The sequence below is a fragment of the Neodiprion pinetum genome, chromosome 5 (genome assembly GCF_021155775.2).
Source record: "Neodiprion pinetum isolate iyNeoPine1 chromosome 5, iyNeoPine1.2, whole genome shotgun sequence".
Classification (NCBI taxonomy): Eukaryota; Metazoa; Arthropoda; class Insecta; order Hymenoptera; family Diprionidae; genus Neodiprion; species Neodiprion pinetum.
In genome coordinates this window covers 31,776,341-31,786,047 of record NC_060236.1, presented here as the reverse complement: position 1 = coordinate 31,786,047, position 9,707 = coordinate 31,776,341, and the positions used below count along the sequence as shown (strand labels likewise).

The 9,707-nt window shown below is 41.5% G+C and overlaps 1 protein-coding gene across 3 annotated transcripts in view; it reads right to left on the bottom strand.

Annotated features, from left to right (window-relative positions):
- LOC124218464 (hepatocyte nuclear factor 6) overlaps positions 1 to 9,707 on the bottom strand; it is a 49,532-nt gene that overhangs the window by 22,120 nt on the left and 17,705 nt on the right. The window lies entirely within an intron of this gene.

The window sequence follows — 9,707 nt, the reverse complement described above, 5'->3', positions numbered from 1 at the left end:
TAATAACAACAACAACAACAACAACAACAATAATAATAATAATAATAATAATAATAATAATACCAACAGCAATAATTAGAATAATAATGAGAAGAATAAGAATAATATCGAGAATAATAATAATAATAATAATAAGGACAGCACCAATAACTTTAACGATTATGATGTGCCGATCAATTGTTAAAAAAAATTTTCTTTCAGATATTAATTGGATTTGATACAATAAAGTATAAAAATAATCCTGCTGTGGTATATTTAAGGGGATTCTGTAATCAGTATTTACCGACCGAGTAAAATGTTGTACATCTTGACTATTGTCTCTGCAGAGTCTATGCATCGTTGAATAATCGAGTGAGGAAATTTTTTTCCACAACAAGATGTGTTCCTGCACGAATTTCCGAAATGAACTTTCTTGCGGTATTCTTGCATGAAACAAACAAGTTTTTTGATATTATTGTTTGGCATTTCAAGTTGAATTATGACGCATAGGCTCTGCAGATAATAGCGAAAACAATTGAAATTTTACTCGGTCGGTAAGGACTGACTATATCATCCTCTTGAGCGTATATTGTTCGGACTGCTCTGTGGCTGTCAAATCGTTTTCAAACCGACTTTAATACAGACGGTAGATTAACCTCCTTCGAAACACAATCCAACAATTGACCCTGTTTCAAAATTTCGAGATTTTTCGTCATGTGTGACACTTATATATAAGTATTCCTGAATTTTGCGAGGATCATCATTTCTAAAATTTTTCATTTTGTACACGTTTGACGAATAAGCAAATTTACCAAGCATTTTCTTGGCAATTCTGATTTTGTTTTTTTTTTTTTTTTTTTTAATTTTTTCACCTCTATTCAAGTTACCACGGAACGATGTATTACACAGTCGTGAAAAAATGCTTGGTAAAAAGATGACGCGAACCTGAAAGAAATTTTGATTAGATAAATATTCGTGTGATTTTCTACATTCATAATCATTTGAAGCAGTAGTAACAAGCGGTTCAAAGAAACATGGCTGAGTGAGTGAAATTACAAGGCGATCTCCACCAGTGCCTCTATTTAAATGTGGTTCTTGAAGAAAAGAAATAAAAAAACGATATTGTTGTATATTTTCTATCTGAAATTCCGTCTATCAAGTCGCAAAAGTTCATCGTGAAATTTAGATTTTCAAAATCAAAAGATTAACAAGCATTGCACGATCCGATCAACAAGTATCTTGTATTCAGGTAAAAATTAAGAAAACGTTTCAAAAGTGTAAAGTCATATTTGAACTTCGAGATGAGCTTTCATTTGATCACCTTGACTACATTTTAATACGTGGCTTAACGCTCGCATTGTTGAGTATCGAAAAATGATACAAGGTAGAAATTTTTACTCCACGATCTATGATACACTACCAGGTTCAATCTCATTGTAAGACTAGGTAAATAAGGGCGAGAGACTTGCGAAGTTTGAGGTGAAAAGAAAAGAAACATCCCGATACCGATTTAATTGACATAAATTGATTTTGTATATAATGCATTATAATTATGTATAACAATATACGTGTAATTATTTACGTGTAAATATAAATATAAAGCTATGGTGCATGGGATAATAGATGTGTGTATACATATATATATATATAAACAATGGCAATAAGCGATATGAGTATATGTATGTATATATGTACATAAATATAAACGTGAAACAAAGTATTACTATCATTATTTTTATAGCCAATCATCGTGTCGCGAAATATTGAAGCCCGAGTTGAACGCGAGGTGTTCCTATAAATTATACAGAAATGCCTTCCGACATACAGGGACAATTTGCTCCGGACATTATATAGGACTTATTATACACTCGCAAAGTAGGTATATAATGTAAAGTATGTACAATGTACAAACCGCCGAAGAGTTTTTTCTTCAGCAAAAAAAAAAAATCGTTCACCACTTTTTGCTGAAAGTTAGACCGCTGTAAAAGCGCAAGTAAAAGTCCCGCACTTTGTCAACATGATATGTTTATCGGTGATCGGATAGTTCAAACATTCTTCGACGACCCTGGTTTGTAACTAAAATTTGTGTTCTTCTCAGCTATCGTAGGCATAAAAAAATTAGACGAGGTTGAGATTCGTAACGTTATTTTAATAACGTACGTGCATTACCAAAGAAAAAAATCATGATTACGTGACTTTAATATCGTCTGAGAATCCATTAGCACCAACTCATGATGGTTTTTGTGATCATTTTCTAATTTTTTGCTACGTCTTTATCGAATTCTGTATTTTATAACGTCTCTTTCGGTCTCTCTAATCACGCGATTCCCGACTACAATCCAACGTTGAGCAATGTTCTCAGCAAAAGTTTCAACACTTGTCAAATTTCATTGTTACAAAAAACAGTGTTTACGTTGATCAAAGCACCTCTGCACTGAACTTGTGAACATAACCTCCTATTTCACGTATAACGAATATGGCCAAACTGAATCAAACAACGGACACTATCGGTACTAAGCCGATCAAAACCGGTTCATCTACCTTGCTGTGAAAATGAAACGCCTTCGACTATCCTGAGGTTGGGAAACAGCGATTTTTCTTCCATCGCGTCACTCCAATTTCAACTTCATAAAACTAGTCAATTTTCCAGATATCCTAACTGCTCCAGACGCTTACCTGTTTCATTCGACGATGATTTGACTTGGCAGGGTCAAGCTGGCCTGGGTCAAATGGTCTGCCGCATGTACGTATGAGTAATACGTGTATACGTCTCCATATAATAATACGGACGTCGGTCGGTGGGTGGGGCAAGGGGTATGTTGGCATGGGTAGTTTGGCTGGCCAGGATACGTGAGGGTATTGTATTTATGTGCATATTGAGCCTCTATGGGTCCCTCCACTCTGGACTCCCCCATACCAACTCCGGCATAGGGAGCCTTCTTCAGCTCCGGATTTTTCCAATATTCGAACCGCGTTTTACTCGCTCGCCACACCATCGCGCCCCACCAGACCCGTAACCAGGCTAGACTGGGTATGGAAAGTCTCGAATCGAGTTGAAACCAACCGCCGGCCTTCGTTCGTCATATTTCGAGTACGAAATCGAACGGACTGAACGGGGCAGATAGACGTGCCCTAGTCGAGTATATGTGTGGATTTGCTGCACACAGGGAGGGGGGCAAGGAGGAGATTGCCTCTCAAATATTCAACGTACATGTACACCCTTTGGTATACACTGGAATGATTATAGAAAATGTAACATCAACCTTTTTTTTTACCCTAATATCAACTCAAGTCTCCTTTACCTTTCTTTTTCCACTTCCGTGAACGTTTCACCAGCGATTTTCACCTCTTCGACTGCATCCCACCGATTAATGAACACTGGCTGTGCAACTCATTGTCAGTCCAATCTTCACAATCTTCCCAATCTTCCGTGTTCCCAGTCCAACAACTTACATATCAACCGATAGCTGCTGCCGCGAGTTTCGCGTAGCATCCAACGGGTAATGAACGAATGTGTATCTTCGATCGGATGATCACAGCTTCATCACGAATTAGAATCACAGCTGTATCGGCAATGCGTGCACCGATGGACATGGTTGATTGTGTCTTTAACGCGTCACTTCCCAGTTTTGAGGACGGTATTTTGATTCGACAGCTTGAGCATAGATCCTTCATTGCCAATTATAACTGTGGTGATCTTGTTTTCTGGTAACTTAGACTTCGTTCTTTGTCGGATAGTGGAAGCTTATGCTTGGACGGCTGGCGTAAGGATTGACGGGCATCTAATTATTCGCGCAGCGAAAATGTTACTCCCTATACCCACAACGCAGGGTTTCTCGACGATGGTTATGCGGTAAGCTAAAGGCAACACCGTGATCTGTTTCACCGTCGCGTCAGCTTCCGACGCGAGAGGGTGTTTAAATATATATCACAAGAGTGCCAGGCCGGCTCTAGGTGATTTGCAGTTTGCTGGGTAGGAGATGTGAAAATCCTTCGAAATTGATGAATGGTTGAAAAAGCACATGGTCCAAAGGCATGATTAATATGGATTGAGAAAGATGGGATGCTCCATTCCCTCACTCACCCCGTAGTGTATCGAACGTCAACAATCGATACCGACACTCGGTGTATGGATAAAAGGTGAATATCGCAAAAGAGAAATGCGAGCGGTGTAATTTCGACGCATAGTGTCATCGAGCCGGTGATCTCTTTGCGAAAAGAAAGAGACGAAATTTCCTGGAGCGGGTATAATCAGCAGCTGTCTCACGTCGAATGTAATCAATAGCCAGCATCAAGTCGTCGCGACGTCACGGGAGGAGCGTATCTCTCACGTACGTGCCAGTTGCATCATAGTTTGATTGTTCGGCTTTCTCCAGGTCCCGATGATGCTCGAAGAATGGACGTTGCTGGCTTCGAGCGCAGGACGAGGCAAGGGAAGGATGCAATGCCTACTGGCGGAGCTAGGGAACGAGATAGGGAGACTCTTCTAAATGGGGTGGAGAGCCAGACTCTGCAAGGGTGGAAGGAGGGGAACTCCGAGTAACCCAGTCAGTCGCGAGAAACCGGTGGGACTTGGTATCAGTAAGTTCTTGGATTCACACTCGAACGGGCATAGGAATCCTACTCGGAGTTGACGTTGGCCTTATCAGCGATCTCAACGCATCCTCGAATCGCAAAATAATGTGATCACCCATTTGAACCAGTGCAGCTCCTCGTTCAAACACTTTGGAACTGTCCTGCATGGATCTTTTTCGGAATTACGGGATAGTCAAGGGTTGATCCGTATCGAAAAAAAAGAAACAGTCACTCGTTACGCTCGAGCGCCAATTGTTACGACTTATACGGCTAATGATGGATAACTGAAAAAGGAGAGCTCGCGTTTACAATCAGTCAAATACGATGACCGTCGACCGGTCGTTGCGTACACGTGCTCTTGAACTCATCGAAAATCGGGAGGGATGTTATTGGGCTCGTTGTTGGCTGGAATACTAAAGGCACATTTAGGACCATGCATGGATTTTATATATTAGATGACACGATCCAGTGTGTGTACATTTTGCACGGGCTTTTGTCAAGTCGAGGTGTACTTCAGTCAAATCAGATGAATCTAAGAGAAGCGCTTCTACTTCCAAGTCAACGGAACAATCCAAAGGTGGTGTCGTTAAAAACCCTCCCCCAAGACTCGATCGTAAAGTGTATAACTACCAAAGTGTAGAAACATCGGAGGATCGTATACTCGACGAGCATTTCTATCCTACAAGAGGAACGACGAAAATGGGCGGCAAAAGCGTATATTTAATAATGAGAGATCGGGAGCCGTAACCGCGGCTGAAGTTCCCCCGGCCAAGCGGCACCCGGTTACCAACCCCCGAAGCTTTTCTCTCCGTCGTTTTCTATCGCGGTAGCCGCCGTACATCAATATTAAAAATAAGCGTCGATATATCTACGTATATAGGTACATAGATACCTGCACATATAGGCATGTACAGGCGTAGGTATAGGTGGTGGTAAAATACCTCTCTCATACGTATACAACGACTCTGTATCTGTGCAGAAATATATGTACATAGAGTATATAGGTAAAGTGGGTAGAAAAAGGCGAGCGCCAGTGCTGCTGCAGTAGTGGTGCACCACGTTTCAGAGCTCCACCTCACCACCCTCTTCCTCTTCTATTGCCTCGGTCGCAGCGTCTGCCGGATAGCAGCGCCCAACTGCCGTCCGCTCGCTCTGCTCGTTGCGCGAGAATTAATAAAGGCAGAATTAATAAAAAATTACACATTTTTCATTTATCGAAAACCCAAAGCCGGGATGGGGAAAGGGGTGACGGAGGGCGGTTGGTAAGGGGAGATAAAAAGGGTGCAGGGACGCTCGGTTATACGCGTTTTGCCTCCTTTCCATACATAATGCCAGACACACTACACGGTCGGATTTCCGATGTTTATGAAGTTCATTTCGCTTGCTTAGCTCACTTGGATATCTAACTGCTGGCCTTGAGAAATAACCAGAACACTGAAACCCATGCGGTACACAAACCATAAAATAAACTAGTTACGAACCATCTGAAACACTGTATGATGCCAATTTTAGATGTGAAGTAGAATTGACACGAGTTGATCACCACCTTTAGTATCCAACTGCGGGCCTTGAGGAGTAAACAGATTACTGAAACCCATGTGGTACTTAAATCAGTAAATACACTGGTCACGAACCATCTCATACACTGTATGAGGCCAATCTCTCTCATGGAGTACAAATGACACGAGCTAGTGATCACCACCTCTAATATCCAACTGCCAGCCTTGAGAAATAACCAGATTACTGAAACCTATGTGGTAACACAAACCGTAAAATAAACTGGTCACGAGCCATCTGAAACACTACGTGATGCCAATTTCGCTCATGGGACACAATTGACACTGGATGGTGATCACGGACCTCAAAAGTTTCTGCCCCACAGTTTGTTTTGCTACTTTTGGTACTACCTTTGGCACCTTGTTTAATCCTTGATGTATTTCCGACGGCTCGACTCAGCCTCTTGGATTGAAATTTAGCTGCCCATGAGCATTTTTCTACTCTTCCAGCTCGGGGTCGGAGTATTCCGGTTTAACCCTGGAGCGGATGTGTTCAGAGTTTTTACTTTGCAGAACCCGGTTGGGCAGGGCCAGAAGTGGCTAAGGTCAGCCCACCAGACAGGCAGCGGGCAGCCAGGCAGCTGTGCGAGTCGCTATCAGGAAAAATTTAATTACAAAAAAGTTCTGGCATTCCATCAGTTTGGTCCAGGCTCTGGGCTCTGCAGAACAGCATCATGCGGGTGTACAACCTCCATCGTTTCAGTAACGTTGCTGTGGTTTTGTGCCCAACCCTAGTCTCTTCGAACCTCGATTCCTCTCTCACTGCCGGCTTTTTATAAACCGTTATATAATATTCTATTAATAGCATTTTTCAGGGAACGTATAGCTTGTCGAAGCTTTTTTTTCATTTTTTTTTTTTTGTTTTGTTTTTTTATTTTACTTACCCGTCCATCGGGACAGAGGCATTAAGCGTTTTGCGCAGGATTGAACCGGTCTGCAATATATTAAGCCATTCGAAACTTGACCCTAAACGAACGAGAGGAACGATTTTCCTGTTGAAAATAAAACCTGCTGTAGGAATGTTTGCGGGTTATGTAAAACACGGGGAAAAAATTCAGTTAGGAAGAATAACAATAAAGAGGAATGATATCAAGAACTGAAAAGATAATTCCAAATAATTACATCCATGTATAGTTTAATGGTATTGTCGAAATTCATTCCCCGATTGGTGAACAGCACCGACATATAATGAATCAATTCCAATTAGACGACTCCCCCCCCCCTTCACCCTCCTTTTGGATACGAAACACCAGCAGGTGATCGATTCGGAAGAATATACCTACTGGTAAACGAGAAACGCATTTCAGAGGTGCAATATCAAGACTCTGTTGCAATTAACTAATTACTCAATGGCGTCGAATTGTGTTTGCTAATATCTCGAAGTGCGGACCTTGAAACGCATAGGAAACCTGATAATAGTAAAGCGTCACGAATTTGGTCAAACTTTCGAGGCTCGAAGAATATTTCAATCGATTCTAATGTGGAAAGGAATATGTCGGGCAAAGGGGAGTAGAATGAAAATGTACAGGTTCGGATACTGTGTGACCATAGGTGCTTTTGGGATCAAGCACGAAATCTTGGACGTGCCAGTAGGTGTGGTGGTATAGCTGCTACTACCTGAAGCCAAAGACTCTCTCTCGGCTCTTGCACTTTACAGCAAGAGACACCCTGACGAGCGAAAGAGGGAGAGAGGGAGAAGGAGGAAGATAGGTAGATAGACAGATAGATAGACGTTAGTGATGGGGTGAAACCCACCCTCCACCCTACCTTTACCGACTACCCACCACTCCAACCACTAGGCGAACTGAGGACAAAAATCAATATGAACCTGTAGCCATTTCTCTTTAATCTGCCATGTACTGGCTAGAACTGAACCAACCAACCAACCCCTTCTATATCCTCCTTTCCTGTCCGACTGCTACTCAACGCCACCAGGACTCTCCTGAATTCAATCATCCTGACTTAGTAACACTCATTTGTTTATCGACAAACTTGAACTAACTGGCCAATGCACCGACCGTCAAACTCTCTTCTGGGTATAATGGTATAGACTTATTTTCAAAACGTTGCTCGAGTGTAAGTCACGGATGGTTTGTTGTCTTTTTCCAACTGAATTCGAAGATTTATGCCACCTTGTACAGTTGAAGGATATCAATTTTTTGATGGACCGTCTAATCACTTCTTTGGTCGGCATGCGGAACGTCGTTCAAAACATTCGTATACCAGTGAAAATTGAATCCTATTTCTGCAGATTTATTATTATATACTGCTGGAGGAAAGTTAACGTTCGATTATACGGCCACCAATTGTTAATCGAACGTACGAAACGGGTAGAAATAATTTCCTGGTAACAGAAAATCTGCATGAATGGTGCGTATAGAAATGAGAATTTTCAGTCTACGGAGGAAGAAATGACGCGGATATTACTTAGGAGGAGACGACGGCTATTTCACTTTCGTTACCCCTACCCCAATTCTCGAGATCATTGAAACGCTTGATTAAACGATGAAAGATTATCCAGGGTACATATATGATCCATCAAACCCATTGTAAACAATCGATTCACTTCTTAGGCACCGGTACCCTGCGTGCTTAAAGATTTAAACTTCAATCGATCACCTGAACTCGAAAAAAGATCCTTGCATCGCTTAATGCAGTAATGGCGACTCACGTAGTGCTTCGAATCAAACGCAGCATAGTGCCACAACATGATGAGCCTGGCACTGGCCCTCCGTGTGGTATAAGTGCAAATCGATACCAGTCGTCTACTTTGGGTACACAACGATTCCTTGACGACCCAGACAAATAGTTTGGAAAACGTTATCTATCCACCCGCTGAACGAGGTAGAACGCTTATTGCTCACAGTTGACTTAGTACAACAGTTGACTGGGAGGTGGTTCGTTTCTTTCGTCAAAAGACAAATTTGCTACTCAAATATTCACGCCAAGTTCTTTTTTCCTATTTTGTTGAAATTCAAAAGACCCATTTATGGATGATTCTTCACCGAATGAAGGAATTAACGGATTCCAAATGCAGTAACGCACTACGTTAGGAATGATTGAGTCATTCCTGTGAAATCAATGACAACAAATTGTCGGCTGAATATCTCTTTGGTCTCACTTTTAAAAGTCGTTTGGCTTACACGATCGATAAGTCGGTACAAATATAGGATATAAGGCAGGTAGTAATGGAGTGTGGTTTGGTTTGTAGTGGGGCGACTATACCTGCATATACGTATATATATATATATATATATATATATATATATGTATATACGTATATACACGGAGACAACGTAGCAAAATATACAGCGTGTGTAAGGACGATATATTCTATTCGCCCGGGGTTTTATAAACCTGGGACATATTTAGCGGCGCACTGTGTACAGTAAGAGGCTTTCTCACCGTTCCAGATGACTTTTAGGTGGTAAAAAGCTCCGCCGAAGTGCTGATCAAGTAACGCGACAACGTTATGGTGTACCAGCGAGTTGATATACCGTCTGCAAGACACAAACCATAATTTCAAAATTTCTTTCATGAAATTACGAATATATTAGCTGAACTATCACATGTGAAATAATTTCCACTGCAATGGTG